The 19,411-nt window shown below is 40.4% G+C and overlaps 1 protein-coding gene across 2 annotated transcripts in view; it reads left to right on the top strand.

Moving 5' to 3' along the window:
- Positions 1-5,970: 5,970 nt before the first annotated feature.
- The window catches only part of PAFAH1B1 (platelet activating factor acetylhydrolase 1b regulatory subunit 1), a 37,842-nt gene continuing 24,401 nt past the window's right edge, over positions 5,971-19,411 (top strand). Inside the window, exon 1 of one of the 2 annotated variants that reach the window (XM_076354744.1) lies at positions 5,971-6,150. The gene's annotated coding sequence lies outside the window, so the exon portion shown is untranslated. Of the gene's footprint in view, positions 6,151-6,325; positions 6,389-19,411 lie in introns of those variants that run through there. The other variant, XM_076354745.1, reaches the window with a different exon arrangement.

Below are 19,411 nucleotides of genomic sequence, written 5' to 3' on the forward strand. Positions count from 1 at the left end.
CAATATGCTTAGAAACATATCTGTGAAATTGATGAATGATTTATCTGATCTAAAGTATCTGCATGTGCATTTGCAGCAGCTTTCTATGCAAATCAGGTACTTATGCACACAAATTATTCTAGTTAGCTACAGGAGTCTATGATGACCTAATCTGCATGTTCAGCTGTAGTACACCTCTAAATTAACATGAAAACCATGTGCATCTTTTGCATGCAAAAGTGCATGCCCAATTAGATTGAAAGGTGGATCTTTTATAATCCCTGCATTGCTTTACTATACTTTTAATTGGAATGTACATGTCACTGGCATTCACTTTAACTCATAAGAATATTTTAAAGATATAAGGAATAATTTGCTGAAAATATTAAATAAAAGTTTTAAAAATAAGTATATTCATCCTTTGAATAACTGTAATTCTCATATACATTTTTTAAATTTGGGAACAGAAAACATCATCTTTTATGGCAATAAATACCTGCAATTAATATTCTTAAGTTAAAGTTAAAAACTTCATCAAGGTTTTTATATGCAATACTTGTTTTCACAGCATCACAAAAAAGGATACTTTTAATATCTCAGTGTATGGGGACAGAGGTTGAACGTGAGGCACAGCAGACACTGATTATATCCTCACTAAACCACAAAATAGCCAGCAGATAAATTGTGACTTAACAAGTGAGCCGGGCTTACAGCTGTCAGATAAAGCTGTACTTCAAAGGTGAACAATAAAGTTTATATAAGGTCCTTTGTCAGGGTCCAGCCAGTAAAAACAAAACTGATAAGCTCATGAAATGCTACTTGTACCTGGACTTTCATCCTTTGGCTCTAGGAAAAGTAGTTGCTGGACTAACATGTGAGTTTAAAGAAGGAACCATGTGAAAATAATATCCATAGACATATAGACTATTGAATCAAGGTATAGAAAGACAACATCGTCACTGTTAGTAGCATAAACTATTCATAACCTATGCATGATGACCAGTTAAGTTGAGAAGCAAAATGGAATAAATATAGGCATGTGAACTTCTCATAGTAAAAATGGAAGACTTGCTGAAAATTTCATCACTTCACTTTCTTTACAATAAATTTGAAAAGGGGTTCACTTCAGTAAAAAATTCTACTGTGAAGGGTGAAGACTTTGCACAAGGCCAAGGTTCTCAATACTGAAACACATTAGAGACCGGATTTGTTTATCTTCTCTTCTTTTTAATGCTATTAAGAAGGTCAAGTAGAGAGGGATACAGGTACAGATTGCACTCTTCCTTATGTTGATAATATATAGGAAGGGCCACAGGAGTACTGGAAGTAGGATTTCTAAAATCCGAATATACATTAAAAAGGAATCTGAATGCTTTTGTGCTATGCTCTGCATTGGGAACACAACATTTTCCCACACATAGGTATTTTCTCTCTGTTTTGGTTGCAAAAATAATAATTTTTTCAATATCTTTAAGTTAAACCCCAAGTGATGTTAAAATTCACAAATATACAATGGCAGAAACTTTTGCACGTACCTCCATCTACAACAACAATAAAGTAGACAATTTTGCTGTTTTAGAGGCAAGTCTTGCTTGAGCCACAGAGAAGTCACTATTTACTAGTGAACAAAAAGATGAGAAAATTCTCACTTCTTGTGATTTATTCCAGTGACAGGGTTAATGACACAGGTAGACATGCCCATTGACTCATTAAATTGAACGGCAAGACACAGCTAGAAGTTAATTTTCTTTGGTACGTGCTTAGGCACCTAGTTACGACAGTATTTGTGTCACCAGAATTTATTCCCGACCTAAAACCGAGTCATCTTTCAGTTCAAATCTATGGAGGCATTTTAGTACAACTTTTTATCTTTCAAAGCTCTGTAGTAGTAACAGCTTGTATCTTTTGTAGGTCAGGCACCAAGATGGACTTGCAACATGTAAATTAGCTGATTACAGTGGTACAGTCGCTACGGTTGTTTTGCTACACAAATATGTAGACATGTAGAATATTAATAACAACTTTCATTCATAGGCAACATATGAATGATCAATGAATGAGGTTTTCAGTGTTTAGCAGAAACCTTTTAGCAAGGTTTGATGTAACATTGTGAAATATGTAATCTCCGGTGTAGTAGATATAGCTGTGTGTGCCACCCCATATGGTAAAAAATACACTGAAGAAGCCTGGCTCACTCCGAAGCGTGGCTGTGCAAGTTGTAAACATTTACTTTAGGAATATCCTGAAGAAAAATCTGAAGTTGGAATCAGAAGGAGCTAAGCAATTCGGGTCTGCACATCCCCGCTGAGGCGGAGGGTGTGTGGTTTCTATCATCAAGGTACACTGTGGCAATCAAGGAAACTATCAAGAAAAAAGGGCTCTGAGACTCCTCATAGTTCAGCCGTGCTGGGAGCTGGGATTGTTTTTCCATCCCGGTATCAAGCAATGACATTACAAGGAAGGCCAGCTGCAAAAGGAGAATAAAATACCTGTGTCATAAAAGTGTTGGGAAAATTCATTAATCTCTGTGAAATGGATTTAATTTCTTGGGTAGGTGCTAATTATCACTTGAGTACGCACCCGAAAATACTTCATATAATTTTGAGAATGTCAAAGCAGTTTTGCCTGCTTTGCAAACAAACTGAAATAAAGCAACGGTAATTTTGGCATACCATTTTAAAGTCTTATCCTGAATTTCAGTCCCTGTTTCTGCAGATATCCTGCCCACTGGTTGCTGTTAACATTATGGGCACTTCTAGAGAACTACTGACTGGCCGGCCTGATCCCGGCTCCTGGGAAGGTTACGGAGCAGACCCTCCGGGAAGTCACGTTCAGGCACAAGAAACAAGATGACTGGGAGCAGCCAGCACGGATTGACCAAGGCCAGACTGTGCTTAATGCGCCTAACCACCCGATATTCTGCAGTGTGATGACCGGCTCTATGGACAAGGGGAGAGCTGTGGACATTGTTTACTGCGACTTCAGCAAGGCTTTTGACATGCTCTCCCACTATCATTATAGCCAAACTGGTGAGATACGGACTAGACAGGTAGACGGTACGGATGGGGGAAAAACAGCTGAACCATCAGGCTCAAAGGCTTGCGATCAGCCGTTCAAAGTCCACGGGACTTCAGGATGTAAGCTACATGCACAACAATATAACTGAGAACATGTTTATGGGTATTTAACCTGAATGTGAAAAGGGCTCATATCCTTTACTTACAGTAGGAGTGGAAGGCTCTAAGCTACTTCCAGGCCTGTCCATTTCTAATCAGCACATTAAAAAACAAACGAGCCAATGACTGTATGCCTCTTAAGAGATAAGAAAATTTACTTAACATGTTTAAAAATTAAAAGTATGTCAATTGCCAGAGAACAATTTAAGAGGCTACAATTGACCAGTGGCTAATACCCCCTAGGATTTAGAATGTGAGGAGTAATAATCCTCAGTCGGACACGTTATTCTTCTATATACCTGAGTGGCACGAAGGATCATGCAGATTTGCAGTCTTGATCCACTGTGTTTCTCACCTTGACATGTCTATGAAATACCACTGACATTGCCTCACATGGGAACTGGGAACGTTATCTCTGCCACGGATGGAAAGTGCTACTGCCAGTGGTCAGCACAGAAATTTAGAAATGCTGCATGGAAGAAAACCCGGTATGGCCAGATCCAATCCTCTTTTTTGGAAAGTATCTAACACTTCCTTGAAATGTTGGTACGGGATACTGGCACATGCTGCTCTGTTTTGATTGGTTTTTGTTAACAAAAAGATCAGATCCAGACTGCATTGTCTCCTCACTGGAAATTTGGCCTACTGACATATCCGTTCATCTCATCATTAATTACATTAATCAGTGTATTGAAACTGAATTACTCTATACTTTTAGTCCATTTTGAATGTCACCAGTGTATTTGGGAATGTCTGTGATACCAACATCTCTGGGTGTAAACTATGAGAAATTTTCAAGGCTTAAATGGTTCTAAAACTTGTAATCTAGTCAATTAAAAAAGTAAGTTAAATACAGGTTCATACTCAAAATTTGTTCTGGATGCATTTGCAGTTTTGCATTGTGTATTGTGTTTACATAGCCCTCTCTTGCCTACTGCTATATAAAATAACAACATAAACAAAAGAAAGTGACTGACCGTAAGCCATAGCACAACAGTGAAGCTGACAAACAGCACTGTCAAGTAGCCTCAGTACATAAACGGAGATTCATTACATAAATTTTAGATATTAGTAATCTCAGTTGCTACTTGCAATAGAAACAGATAAAACTATACAGCTTTTGATTATGAACTTTTCAGTGTCCCTTGAAGTTTCTTCAAGTTTTTGCTATACAGATAATCTTACATGTGGAATTACTTGTTTCCTCAAATCAGCATTTCAGAAAACTTTATGGTCCACATTAAACGTTGTATTATGCTGTTACGCCTGCCAACATTAGAGGTGACTTCGGTCACCGGTCTTTGATAGTGACACATGTAACTGTTTCCTGTAACAGCAGGGTTCTTTCTGTTTTGCATCTGGATTTACTGCGATTAAGCACTTACACTGGCTGGGTCCACTGCCAGCTCATCTCTGGCATTTACCAAACAGAATATTTTGCAAAGCACCTGGGTAAGGACTGCTGTCACCAATACTCAAACCACCGAAGACCGTAAGGATTGCAAAATCAAAAACCAAGGGGAGACTTTGGCTTCTGATGTACACTGTTACTGGACTATGTCTGTCAAATGGCAATTGAGGGAGGCGGCAGCCCATTTCTCCAGGACTCTGTACTCTCTTCTGTCAGTCATTTCTTGTGAGCATGTGGATTAAATTATCAGTGATCTATGCCTCAGTTTACCATTAGGAACACTGATACATTAAACCAAGGATATTTTGAGATTTAACTAAGCAGGGTTTGTAGAAGATTATGAAAACATTCTATTACAAGCATAAAACGTGATTTTTTTCATACTGATACTGTGAATGTGCACTACCAAGATGCACAGGGACACGCCAAGTTCCTGGGTCTCCAGTCATACAGAGGTAACGGTCAGAAATGATGTGCGTGCTTCTTTCAAATCTGGTAACTCTAGGTCTGTGGGACAAGGTTACTCACTAAAAATAGTGCTGTCTCAGGAGCAGATTCCACACAAGCCAGAACACGCCATAGCAGTGTATCTGTGCAGCAAGACCACATGCAACAGTCCACAGAAAGGAGCAGTATAACTCCGCTTTAAGACTCTTCTTGGCAGTTGCACTGGTTTGGTTAGAACAAAGCCAGCATCGGTTCCTTCATAGCTATCCAGAGCGGAAAGCTGTGCCGCACTGCATCACAGGGCCCCGTCTCACCGTTCCCTCCATCGCTTCGCACAGCACCGATGCAGATTATTGTGCGTTTCACGTCGTGCGAGCACAACTGATGTGGACAGCCTGGGAAGCGTTCTCCAAGCTACACCGTGCAGATAAATGGAAATAATACATATTTACTCTGTCTTTTCTTTCTCTTCCTAGCCCCTCCAGTAGTATTAGTCTCTTCACTGATATTTGCAGCTTTTTTTTTGCCGTTCACAGGCATCACTAACGCAGCTTTACCACCAACTAGAACGCTGACGAAGGAAAGAACAGCACTGCCAGTGATGGGGGGTGCGCGTGTGACAGGGCAGCAGGTTGCCACAGCAGCCGGAACGCGAGGAGCACAGGCGCCTGGGAAGGGACACGTACAAGCAGCTACAACGCCCGGTGCCAGAGGGGGCCGGGGGAGGGGGGCCCAAGGGAGGCGGCGGGGCCGGGGCCGCTGTGCCCGGGGCCTGCCACCGGTGGCAGGCCGCCCCCGCAGGCCGCGCCGCGGCGCGCGCGGGGCAGGCCGGGAGGCGAGCGGCGCGGGGCAGGCCGGGACACGCGCCCTGCGCCTCAGCCGCCCAAGATGGTGGCCGGCGGCTGTCCCCGCCCCCGCCGCGCACATGCGCAGTGGCGCGGCGGGCCGCGCCGCTCCCTCCCTCCCTCCTGGCGGCCGGGGCGCCACTGACAGACCGCGGAGCGGAGCGGTGCGAGCCTCCGGGACCCCCCGGACCCTCCTCCTCCGCGCCCCGCCCCGCCGCACCGGTGAATGGGAGAGGCGGGCGGCGCCGGCCCCACGGAGCAGAGCGAAGCGGCGGCGCTGGCGGCGGCTCGGGTAAGGCCGGGGCCGCGCCTCCCCTTCCCTCCCTCCCTGCCTCCTTCCCCTGCCCCGGCCGCCGTCGCCCCCCGCGGGAGGCTGTCCCGGCCGGCGGCGGGGCCCGGCGGGCCCTGCGGCCGGCGCGGCTCTCCTCTCCTCTGCCCCCCTCCCCTCCTGCTCCCCGCCCTCCGCTCCCTCTCCTGCCCCCTCCCTCCTTCTCTCCGGCTCGCTCTCAAAATGGCGGCCGCGCCCGTTGGTGAGGAGGGAGCCGGGGAGGAGGCGGGGGAGGCAGGGCGACGGGGCGGGAGGGAGGGAGGCGAGGCGGGGGACGGTCCCCGCGCCCCGGCGGGGTGGGGTGGGGGCCGCCGGGCGCGGTTCCCTCCCCTCTCCGCCGGCCCTTCCCGGGCTTCAGCGCCGTCCTCGCTGCCGGTGACTTAGCAGGAAAACAGGGCGCGGGGGAGGAGTGGGCCAGACAAGGGAGCGGGGTGGGGTGAGGGGGAGAGGAGCCCCTGCGGTGGGCTCCGGCCTTCGCGTCTTTCCCCCCCTTTAGGCCGCTTCATTTCTTCGGGTGACTTAGCAAGATACCGGGGAGGAAGCGATGGGCCAGACGCAAATAATGGCAAAAAAATAGTCTGGGGCGAGGAGTCTGGTGTATGTGTGCCGGAGAGGATGCCGAGCATCCCTTCCCCGAATTCCTCCTGGAGGGTTTCCTCCTGTTCTCCTCTCCCCCGTCCTCTCCGAGGGCAAGGCAGGCGTTTGTCAGGAGATGGCCCAGATCTCCAGAGTCGGCCGCAGCACGGAAAACAAAACGAGAATTGATAATACAGGAGAAAGGAGTAGGTGTTATTTTAAGAATTTGTTTCACATCCACCCCGTTTTTCTGCAGTGATCTAGCAAGGAAAGCATTGATAGGAGGTGGCTCAGACCTTCAGAACCAGCTGCAGTAAAAACGGGGGAGGGAGGTCTAATCTCTCCTTCTTGGGGTCATATGGCTGCCTGCTTGTCTACAGTCGCACAGACTTTCTTTGAAAACCTTTTAATAGCAATCAAGTTCGCTAAAATGATCTATTTATTGCTGTTCTTGAGTTTTTGTTTCGGCAGGAGGTTATACGCAGGCAGGGCTTTTGATGGAAGTTGGGGGGTGGGAGTGGTGCCTCCCTTAAAAAGTTTAGGGTTTACTCAGTTCTGTGGGTGTGAGATTTTTTTTTTTTTTGTTTAAGGTGGATGCAATTAAACTTGACCTTTAATACCAATATTAATGTGACACCTTCCCTTTCTTTGACATAGTATCACTGGTAAAATTTCCTTGCTGATAGTGCTGCAGCAGAGGGCTTGGTTGTTGCAGGTCAAGTCAATTCATAATGAATTACCTAACCAGGGGATGGTGGAAGGTTAATCTAAGCTATATTAAATAGTGTTTATTAAAGATTTTTTACTGTAAATAAATGTTTGGGCATATTGACCTGGCTGAGTTATGTATTTATGTGGAGATTCTTTTAAGTGTATAATCCTGTGACAGTATTGTTTATATAGCATTAGGAGATGGGGGTTAAAGAACCTGTGTTCAGTGATGATCATTTTGTAAATGATTGTGCAGCATTCATCTGGTTTTCGGAAGAGGGAGGGTCTGCTATCAAAATGTTATTTGCCTGTGGAGTAATTTTGTTAAATAGGAAAATTATGTTAGGGAACTAAACAAAGAAAATATTTTTAAACAGAAAGATTTGTTGCAAATTTCTAGCTTGTTTTCAGGGATCTCATTTTTGTGTGTTTCTTTTGATATTACCATGTTTATGGATGCTGTGTGCAGCCATTGAGCAGAGAAGAGACTGGGTGGAGTAAGGAGGCAAAGCTGCGAAATGGCTAGATTACCCTTTCATAGCTTTTTTTTTTCTCCTTTGCCTGCGTTTTGCTGGGGTGGAGGAATACTAATTGCCGTAACAATGAAGTCTCTTCTTTAGGCAAGAATCTAATGGTGCAGGAACCTTCTGAAATGAAACAAATCTCGCATTCTGTTTTGAGGCTTATTTTTCTGCAGGGTGGATCTTGATTTGTCTGACAGTGAGAAGTGACCAGTCACTGTTGCAAAGCCAGAATTTTTTTTGTCTGATAACCATTTCATTTTATTGACTTAGATATTCACTTGTTGAATTTATTTTATTTACACTTTAGATATGAATTATAATTTTTGTGCAGGTATTTTACACACAAGATTCTCTGAAATATAGAGACCCCCCTTGTTTTGTTGCTTAGTGCTATTATTTGTTCATATAACTTCTTGGTTAGAGTGGGTTATGGGTGGACACACAAGAAAAGACAATCCCTGCTTTCTCTGGTGCCCACCGTACAGTAACTCTTGGTACTATATGGGTTTAATTGCATTGCCTTCTTCATGTGCCGAGTTCATATAAAAGAACATCTCAAGATTTTGGAAGCCCTTTTGAACAGTATGGCTCTGTAAGAGCATTACTGTACCACTCGGGTACTACTGCATCATGGGGGTGATACTGATGCTTAGACTTAAAGTTGTGTAGGAAAGGCGTTAGAACAAAGGATTTGGGGAGTACAATAGGGATCAGATGAAGCACCTAGGAAGGGCTGCTTGTAGAAGTGCTCTCCTGTTCCAGATGTGGCTCATGGCATTCCCACCTGAATTCAGTGTTGATCAGAGCAAGTACAACACTGAACACAAATGATTCTGAAGCAGGTTGAGTTTATACTTTTTCTTGCATCTGTCTCAGTTCTGGAGTCTAGTTTTTGATGGTAGATGGCCACAGATGAGACGGTGTTTGGTTTTAATTTGTCGAAAATTAAATTAAAGGGTAGTGGCTTTTTATAAGATGTAGTTCATTCACTTAGAGTAGATGTTACAGGATTCAGTGGATGTGTTCACTAAATGCTTGTGTCTAAAAATGAATCCAGGCTAAGAGCAATGAAGAATCCAATAAAACACTTGCCTCCTTATAACTTTGGTTGATTTTTGTCCTTGAAATGATGGCAGTTACTTTCTGTACAGGATTAACCTGTTAATTTCTGTTCTACAAAAGAAAAAGGCATTAATATTTACCTTTATGACTGTATGCAAGGTCTGTCTTGCTTGTATTGCTGACTCTTCCGCCTGTGCTGTTTCCTATGCTCCACCCAGCCTTGAGTGCTCAGTTTGTATTCTTTGTCTGCTCTCAACTTTTTTGTCTATCCAACTTGCTGTCGATGGGGACAGCTATTGAATTAACATCTGTTGACTGTCTTGCCCAACACTCCAACCTTGTCTTTCTTCAAGAACTCTAAAACCAACTTCCATCAGTGCTCATTTTAATGTGTTTGTATACCCTCTTGTAAAATACTCTGGTCAAACAATAGCTGGAAAACCCCTGCCTCTCTATAGCTCAGAAATCTACTGTGTATGTTTGTTACAAAGTTTATTTACAACCCTCTGTAGCTGCTTCTGGTATTCATGAACTAGAGTGGTTGGAATTACTGTAGTACGAGGGGGAGCAGCTTTTGAACAGTTTTGTTTTGGTCAGCTTTCCCCTACTTTTGTGAACTTCAGGCCCATTTTCTAAACTAAAGGCAAAGACTGTCGGAGGGCTGCTGAAATGTCTGTGAAATGAAAATACTGAAATACTTGTCAGCCTGAAAATAAGAACTGCTTAGGCCTAAATTTAGGAAATCAAGAGGACAATAAAAATCAGTAATTATTATTAATAAATAATAATTTCAGATTTTGTATAGGGTGTGGGGGAGTTTCCAGCCTATAACATAATTTCTGATGGCAGTTAAAGATATTTCCCAAGTATCAGAGCCATGTGTGTTAATCAAAATGGTTCTGGGTTTCTTCTGTGAGGTTTATTCTAGAGAAGTAATAAGTTATGTACTGTGTATACATGCAGATCTGTTAATGAAGTTACAACTGGTCTCCTCTTTCTCCTTTTTATAAGAGGTTAAATATCATTGGCAGAACAACCTGTCTACTAAAAATGTATTCGGTTGATTAAGCCTTGCCTGGGTTGAATGACTTTCTCGGGAGCTGCTTTATTACCTGACACAAGGGGAATGGGGCTCCTAATGTGGCTTTTGGGTGTTGTGAGCATAGGTGTTTATTAATGGGTGATGTTGCTTTGTCTTTTGATCTGCCTGACAGAGTACGTTACACCTCAATTTAAGTTTTTAAAAATAGGCATTTACACTAAGGCGTAATCCTGGCCTGTTTAAAACTAGTTTTCAAGTACATAAGAATTCTGAAGAAATAACTTTACTATAAATGCTGTCCAAGTTAGCAGGAGTGCTCACATGGTCATCTTCTGCATGGAAGGCTTGTGCCATTGCTGAAAATGCAGTGGTGTGATTTAGCTGTAGCTGTATTATGTCAGCTTCATTGTGGTGCCCTTAGCTTAGGTTGAGTCAAATGTCTGTTTTTCTTGTATTACAGTTGTTTTAGAACAATGTTTTTCCTCATTCCTACCATGTTTTGAGACCTACTGATGAGTATTATATATTAGAAACACTTGAAAGAAACATGATTTTTATCTGATGAATAATTTAGTTCTAGTTTTAACCTGGTGAATTTGCTAGGTACTGCAGGTTAGCCCCAACAAATGTGTATATCTAACTTATATCTTATCTTAGTTGTTTAAAGAAGGGCCTTTTCTTTTTGATATTCATTGAGGCAGGACTTGAATGAGGCAATGCTTGTCTCGTTCAGCATGTTTAAAAGTGCTTTTTTTTTTTTTAACCTCATGCTTTCTCTTTAGGGGATTAGATAGGTGTAACTTAGGCTGTCTTGCTTTTAGTTCGCTGTCATGGAAGCCACCTATCATATCACTTCATGCTGGCATGTACTGTTAAGGAAATTTCAAAGAAAAATGTTACTTACAAAATAAAGTGTATGCTGTGATCCATTTCATCAGTACTATAAACATACAGTCCTCTTCAAAGCAAATCATGTGTGCACAGCATTGTCATACTAAGCAGTATCAAGTGCACTGATGCATGCATAACTATATAAAAAAAAATCAACATAATGAATTCAAAGTACTTGTTAGTTAATACATTTAGAAGTACTTTTGCCATTTCCTCCTTATTGATACTGTTTCTGAGAGAGCCCAGCAGTTTGACTTGGCTGCTTATGGACTTTTGGATAAGGATTGTGACTAAATAAATGTAATAGATGCATCTTTGTGGTTGTGATTCCGTTGATTCTGGAAGACTTACCTGATATTTTTAACCAGTAACTAGTTGCTGCAGTCTTGAAAAGGTATTTCCAGTTATGGGACAGTCCATCGTGGCTAAGGTTTATAGGTGGTGCTGCAGCAAATGTCAGTCCTGTAATATTCTCAGATCTGTTGTTAAATAGGTCCTTGTTGAGTTAGTTCGTAGATATGCTTTTCTGAAGCACCTCTTGTTCTCCGCTGCTGCTTGGTGAGTCAGCTGGCATACCTCCTTTGAGGTAGGGCTAAAGGTAACAGGTTTTATGGCATGATGCTGTACTAGTTTACATCTGAGATAGCACAGTGGCCTTCATGATTGAGATTATTTATACCTTCCCTCTTGTATCAATGTTAATTGTTCCTATTATGCTCCACAAATGGTAAGTTCTTTTAGTTTAATTACACAAGTCTCTTCCCGTGCCGCTGCCCCCCCCGCAGATTGCCTCTGCCTTGTTTTTCTGCATGGAGGTAGCTTAATGCTAAAGCAAAGGTGTTAAGTCTATCCTTCTTTAAGACTAGAGGAAAATCAGTTAGAAACATCTAGCCTGTTTACCTGTACGTAAATGACTGTTTCTTCCATAAAGAAACAGTGTTGGCAGTTTGTCTTGTGCTTGATTCACCTGTTTTTTTGAGGTGAAGAAAAAGATCAGGTAAACAATTTGGTTTCTTTAAATGCTAGTGTCTTTACAATCTATTAAGAGGATGATGTCATTAATGTGAGTGTCTATATGTATTTTGAAACAGATGGTGTCTATTAAATCAGTAATGGTAGAAGTTTTTAGTTCTCACTCAGCTGGATTTGTAGGCAGCAAGCACAAACTAGATTAGGGGAAGCCTAACAGAGGAGCTCTGACCCTAGTATTCATCCGCAGCAGACAGTGAGGATGGGGTTAAAGCTCCAACATCATGCATGCCATTTTTGTAATAAAATCTTGTGAATAGCTAACACTATTCCAACAAACTTGGAATTTATATTTTTCATGGTTTTGTCACATGAATAAGGCTGGGATGAGTACTAATGATAGATAATTTCCAGTACCATAGCATATCACAATCACAAATTTATACATCAACAAAATGAGAACTGAGATGGTTGTGAATATCGTGGTCTGCTGCCTTAGTGTCTGGTCTTTCTTGGCCCTGTTCTGTACTATCTGACGTTGCTTCAGCATGGGAGGGTGTTTTCCGTTTCAGCAGTAAAAGAAGTAATTCTGTGTTTTGTCTTCTGCTCTCTTGGCTTAGATGAGGGACCTTCCTCCAGGGAGAGCAGTTGCTCTCTTCAGCAGGAGAGTTACTGCGTGTGCGAATAGATGGGAGATGTAGGTGTTCTGAGAAGGGGTGCTGGTAAATTTGGGAAGAGGAGGGCAGGTATTTCCTAGGGACTGGTTCCCACAACTTCAGATCTGCTTTAGAGGCAGTAGTGCAGTAGGTGAAGATGGGTCATAAGAAAGATGAGACACCTTCTACAAGAACCCCCATTTCATTACTTTTGGTACCGGTGTCACGAAAGATTAAACTCTGTTCCCTGTAGTAGGATAAAATGTATGTATGACAATTACAATATTAATTTTTTTTTTCCCTCTTTACTTGTCAAGTGAAGCCATTTTTGGTCAAGAAGCTTTGAAAATGGCTAAAGGACTAACAGAGTGTTCTCATGATTTGAAGAGTGGAAGTTCTGTCTGAATTTTTGTTAGGATTTCTTTGTGGTTTTGACCTTCTCCTGTTTCTAAAGCTTTAACATAGGTGTTCCTTCAAGTTTCCTTCCAAATGTTTTTCATATATATATTTAATCAATTCACAATCATTTTTGTTAACTTCACATTTCTATTATAATAGGCAGTTTAATAATGAAATATTTAAATTTGGATATAGTCCTGTGACCTCCTTTACAGTTGTAAGTCTACTACTAAATTCTTCAAGCCAGAAAAGGACGGGGGAAAGAACTGAAAAGAACAAAGTTCAAATCCAGTGCATGACTGCTGACCAACAGTAAGAAACTATTCTGAGTACATGCACTCTTCTCTTGGTGGCTAAGAGAAAGTAGCTTAAATACACTGTTCTAGAATTGCTGTTGCAAAATGTGTATGTGTTGTTTGACCTAGCAAAAATTATTTTGAAAAATATCTTTTGCTGAAGTCGTCCAGATAAACCATGATGTGCATTGCGCATTTCTCTGAACAAGTTTAGCGTAGCAGCTTGTAATACTTTAGCCCACTGTAACACTAACCCTCCTCCTCCCTTCTCCCTCTATTCCGTTCTTCTGCGCTACCCCCACCCCCCCATTTCACTAACCTGTGTCTGACCAGAAAGTTGTTCACGTTTCCAGTGAAGTTCAGTGAAAACCCAGTGGGGGGTTAATATGAATTTAAAACTAATTTTGTGAAATAATTCCTTGTTACCATATCACTATCACAACATACTAAACAACAGCATAGAGTTCTACGTCCAAAACTTTTTCACACATTTTAAAGGTTTCTTTCCTACTGCGCCCTGCTTTTTTTTCCAGGTTGTTCATTTATTGGTAGTTAAATTTACCTGTGTTTTCACACAGAACTGAACAGGCAGGCTAGAAGTAGGATGTTTTCACTTGTTTTCTACCAAAGTCTACATGTAGACTACAAACTCGAGCTCTGACCTGGAAGAAGCTTAAAGGCACTAAAATGGTAGGTAGTGACTGTGTGCTTGAGATGTTTCTCCTGAGAGTTCATTGTATCATGCTTCTACCGGAATTGCAAAACTGAAGTGATAGAGGGAGGATAAATGTCAAGACTGAATTAATTGAAAGACTTCTTTTCCCCCAAAAAATAATTTCCTAGCAAATTTGGTCCAAAGGTATTAAAAAGCTGCATAGTGTTGGTGCCTGGGAAGGTAACAAGACCAAAAATGTCTTTTGTTGTTTTACAGTCCTAAAGGTAGGTAGAGACTGCCAGTGATCTGTTAAGTAGTGATTATAACTTGAAATAATGTGGAACAGTAGATGGACATACGAGTTTATTTCAAAATGCATATCTCTAATTAGGACAGAAATGCATTTATTTAGGGAACATGCAGCATAGAGTAGTTAACTGGCTCCTGGTTTATAGCGTCTTGATGACATTCCTTAGCTTTATTTTTTGGATGTAATTACAACCTGCATTCCAAGTCTTTGGAACATAGGCACTATATCTGATCTGCTACAGATTACTTTCTAGTTCGCCATGGATTTATTGTTGAATTATTTTCAGGTTAACTACAGTATCGGGTTTTTAGCAAAGTCAATTCAGTTAACCTGTAAAAGCAGGTGAAATGGATAAGAAAACAGGCATAGGACTTTTCAGTTTTTTGTGTTAAAAATATATTTGCTTTGATAAAATATTTTCCATTTCAATTCAGTTAAAAGTTTTGGTAACTTATTGCAAAATGTGAACAAACACTGCACAAAATGCTATATTATGTATAATACTGTATTGATATACTTGGCAGAGCATTTGTGTTTAAGACCTACGGGCATTTTAAGACTTCACTTAATTGCAGAATAACAGGCTTACTAAAAGTGAATTAAAAATAAGGCTCAGAGTTGTAATTCAGATCAGATTTGCTTTTTGCTTTGTTTTTCCAAAAAAGGATAGTTGTTGGAGCTCACTTTTTCATAATACTTCAGCTAGCTTTACTGATGTAGGCTGAGAGGTGGAAAAAAGATTAGCCCAGCTCATAAATGAGTAGCTTGCTTGTATTCTTCGACTCATCCCTGCCAGCTTAGCAGGTGATGAATTCTAACATTTTCTAGGATAAGGTGTGTTTGCTACACTGTAAGAACTGCATGGCTGTTCTCTCGTGATTATACTGTATATGTGTTTTTCTGTTGTAACTGGGAGTGAGATGAAAGGGTGAAAAAGGAACTGGATGTTTTGTTTTACTTACCATTTTTCTTTTCTATAAACAGATGGACACAGATTTCTTAAGAAACCTTTTCAGGTCATAGTAGTTATGCCCAAGAAATATGGGTATTACTTCACTTTTAATTAGATTCATATTTAAATGGCAGCTTCTGTGGAATCTGTATGTACAGTACATTTGTGGGAAGAGTTGTTCTGTTCTATGGCTTGAGTTTGATAAAGCAGCTTTTTGCTTACTGGCTTTAAAACAAAATCAGACCATGAAAAATTAGTCTAGATTAAAAGGAAGTGTTCTTACATACTTGCTTACATACTTGCTAGAATTTAGCAGTACAATTTAGAGGTATAAGAGAACAATTCATTTAATCTAGTTCTCCCATAAAGGACTGTAGCTCTAATTGCCTGAAAATACTCACAAATAACCACTTTAAGTCCTCTTGTTAAAACGTTATGAAACAAGATACACTGTTGAAAAATTTTTTTAAGGATCTAATGTGCCAGCCATGTAGCAAGTGACAATGCAACAAGAGTTTCTCCTTTATTAATGCATAAATGGGTTGTCTCAACTTTAAAGAATTGTGGAATTTAATTCTGATTATATCAATTCATTTAGTCTTTTGGTGGCTCTGGTCTCAATACCAGTTCATAAGTGACTTGCCTTTCACAAGGGTTGAAAAATTACCTGAAGAGAGGAAGCTAACCGAACTAGGATTTCAGATAGATTAACAAACTCAGAAGAAAACATAAGGCGTTTTCTTCCAGGTAAAACATCTTTTAAGAACAGTAGAATGTGTTAGAGAAACCCCTTGAAAGTTGGTAGCATGTAGCTGGACACTCAAGATTGTTTTGAGTTTTACACAGGTTGCTGGAATTCTAAATGATTGCAAATTAAGATTTAAATTTGAAGCTAAATGTGAGTGATCTAAAACTCTAATTGATTTCATTATGTGAACCCAATTGTGTGTTCCTTGTGTTTGTAATGGCTTATATGCCTTTTTAACACCCAAGTACTTAGTATTAGGTGTGCCTAACCTGCCAATCTGAGAATGTGATCTCAGATTTTCTCTTTCGGAGAAACATTCTGGTAGAATATTATTAAATGATTTTGTCATAATGATACTTAGAAAACAAATGGTCTTGTAGTTGAATTTATTAGGGTATTGGGATTCTGCAAAAAAAAAAAAAGCAAAAATTTACTGTTCTTAAAGCACAGCAGTGCACAGCTCTTTGATAAGCTTTCAGAATTGAAAGGTGTTGGTCTGTTCTGTGTCTGCTAATACATTTGCTCTGTAATTTATGCTATCTCTTCTAATTTTGGATATAATGAGCTACAGTTACGTGTTTAGTGTATCTAGCTTGTGTTTTTGTGGGGAAGACTGTTTATGGGAGCCTAAGCAACGGTCATTAAAACTGCAGAAATTCAATTAATTTATTTTGAAGTTCCTGGAGGAGCTATAAACATGTATTCTGAGATCTGCAATAACAGATTGGTCAGCAGTGGTTGTTAGGTTGCTAGACAGCAGCAGGGTGAACTTGGGGTGGTGCTGATATATTTAACTGTTTGCTGATGTTGTGAACCAAGGAATGATATTGAAACTTATTTTCTTGGTTTAACTCATAAAAATTCAAAAGTTAAGAGAGAAAACATAAAACACAAGAGGGATGAATGTGCCTGCAGGAATTACGGGAGTCAGGAAAAGTGCTTAAGAACATGTTAAGGCTGATTGACTGTTTTTTGTAGTAGCTAGTAAGCAAATGTTTCTGTAGGCTTGAGGACTTAAATTACCAGAATGATAAAGATTTTGAGTCTGGAGTTCCAGTTGGTGAGACCGTCTTTATTCTGGTGCTGATGAGGATTTTCTTGGTGACAGGAGCTCTGGCTTAAGTAATCAGAGTAACTTAGGTCGTGAAAGAAGCCTGTAAAATTGAACTTCTGAAACTTGTAAAGGCCTTACAATGTAATGCATCTTTCTCTGCGTTACTCTTTGCAGCTTTATTGAGGTGACTTTAAAAATCTGGTTAGAACCTGCAAATGTCTGCAAGGAATACTGGTTCACAATGAATTTGGAATAGCTTTCTGCTCTCTGTCTGTATGTCACTACTTGATATTTGTGTAGATTTTCTTAAACCTTATTGCTATGGTAGTAGAGCGCTGCCAGTCAACAAGGCATTAATACAGATGGTTTTGCTGTGTAGCATGGTCACAGTGAAAGGAGAGCACCGATCCTAACGCATGCATGTTAGACTGGGTCTTGCTCATGCTACAGAGGCATGCTCAACGGAGTCTAGCAAAGCAAGTGTATGTCCAGAATGAAAGATGAGTTTGACAAACATTACTTCCCATTTATATATTTTATGTTTACTGGTGTATGTGTTGTTTCTAATAAAATATGTAATCATTTAACTTGCTAACTTGCAATTTAGATGGATCATATCTCAATTGGGAGTGATTTTTACTATAACTTGTTCTGAAGAGTAGAAAATGGGTATTTAGTCAGCTGAGCCGTTTCAGTGATTTGTTTATGGTGTTGATCCATAAGCAGTATTTTTGACACACTTGATGGGAGTAAAGGAAAGACAGTGGAGAACCTTGAACTGGTCTTGCTGATAAAATACTGAGGAAGATGCTAAGGTTGGTTGTGATGGCACAGTTTGGTATCTGAGGATACATTTATGAAAATGCTTGGATTTGGAAGGGCTTCATAAGAACTTAATGTGAAACACCCTCTTGATGGCAACATTCATGGAGAAGTTAATATGCTTGGTTGCTGGGCGCTGGCAGCTGGTAAGCACCCAGTGCAGTTCCTTCCTGTGGTGTGATTCCCATAAGGCAGTTTAAAGGACAAAAGCCCTCATTCTTTCTGGGATCCTAAATCCCTGACTGAACTAATAACTTGCAGGGACCAGTGTAGCATCTTACTGAAGGTGGTATAATTTATATCATGAGTTAATAACTAGTAGCTAATGGTTTCTTTGACCTCTGCATTTATAGCTTCAATTTTGTCACAGTACAATGTATGTGTTACTTTGAAAGAGTTGAGTGGTACCCTGCCACATACAGATAAAAACTTCTGATTAAAGCTGTAGCAATGAGTTATTACAGTTGCTAAACAAAGTCATAACAGTAGTAAAACAGAAGTAGGTGAAACAGAAAAAATAACAACACTTTCATGCTGCTTTAAAATATTTGGATAAGCTGTGGTGTCTATAGGTATCTATACAGTAATTAGCAGCAGTAATCAATAAGTCAAGGAACAAGTCCAGAAACATTATTTTAGTAGTTAAAACTAAGAAAGCAGGATGGTTTTGATTTTAAAAACTTCTGTCTTCAAGTGTGTTTGAAAACTTCTGTTTAGTCTCATTGTAGGTTTGCAAAGTAGATGATCAGCTTGAAATAGATAAAAGCTAAATGTCAAATTCAGGGCACAGTGTCTTTACCAGACATATGTATTCAAACCAAATTTTAGTACTGTTTAGCATCCAGTGTACTCTGATAAGCAAAAACATAATGAACTCTGAAGGAATTTACAGATTAAATTTGATTTTTTTTTTTAATGTGTACAGAATGGGCAGTTTTAGGAATTTTAATTCCAGTTAACTTTGCTCTTGCTTGATGCTAGTTTAGGTAAATGAACAGGTATTTTTGGCAGGTTGAGACTAAAATGCTGAAGGGCTAATTTGATTCCATAATCTGTTTCTCAATTATATTTGGAGAATACTTATGGAAAATAATATTTAAATGTCTCCTGAAGCAAGTATGAACACCATTCTAGAAATACCTACGAGCCAAGGCTTATCACTTATTGGCATGATGTATCATGAACTGAGGGGAGTTCTGACTCTCTCTTGCCTGAAAGTGATTTCCCCCCCCCCCCCCCCCACCTCATTGCTTTTACTGTATCTGTTCAGCTATTGTGCTTAGAATACCTACTATATAGCTGTCTCAAAGAGGTAACAAAGATAGCTGAACCTGTTTCATTTTTCTATTTGTGCATCTTCTGAATGGTTAGCAGGTCTCTCTTGTTAAGTTATTGTGAAGTTTTCCAGTAATCTAGGAAACACTCGAACCACACTGATATACATCAGTATAAGGACCTACTGTTTAGAGTCAGGAAGAAGAAACTGTCTTTTGAATTGTTAGGATGTCTTAGTCACCCTCAGGAAGAGGGTGGTTCCTATGCAATATCAGATCCGTGA

This window comes from Aptenodytes patagonicus, chromosome 17, assembly GCF_965638725.1.
Source record: "Aptenodytes patagonicus chromosome 17, bAptPat1.pri.cur, whole genome shotgun sequence".
NCBI classification, from domain to species: Eukaryota; Metazoa; Chordata; class Aves; order Sphenisciformes; family Spheniscidae; genus Aptenodytes; species Aptenodytes patagonicus.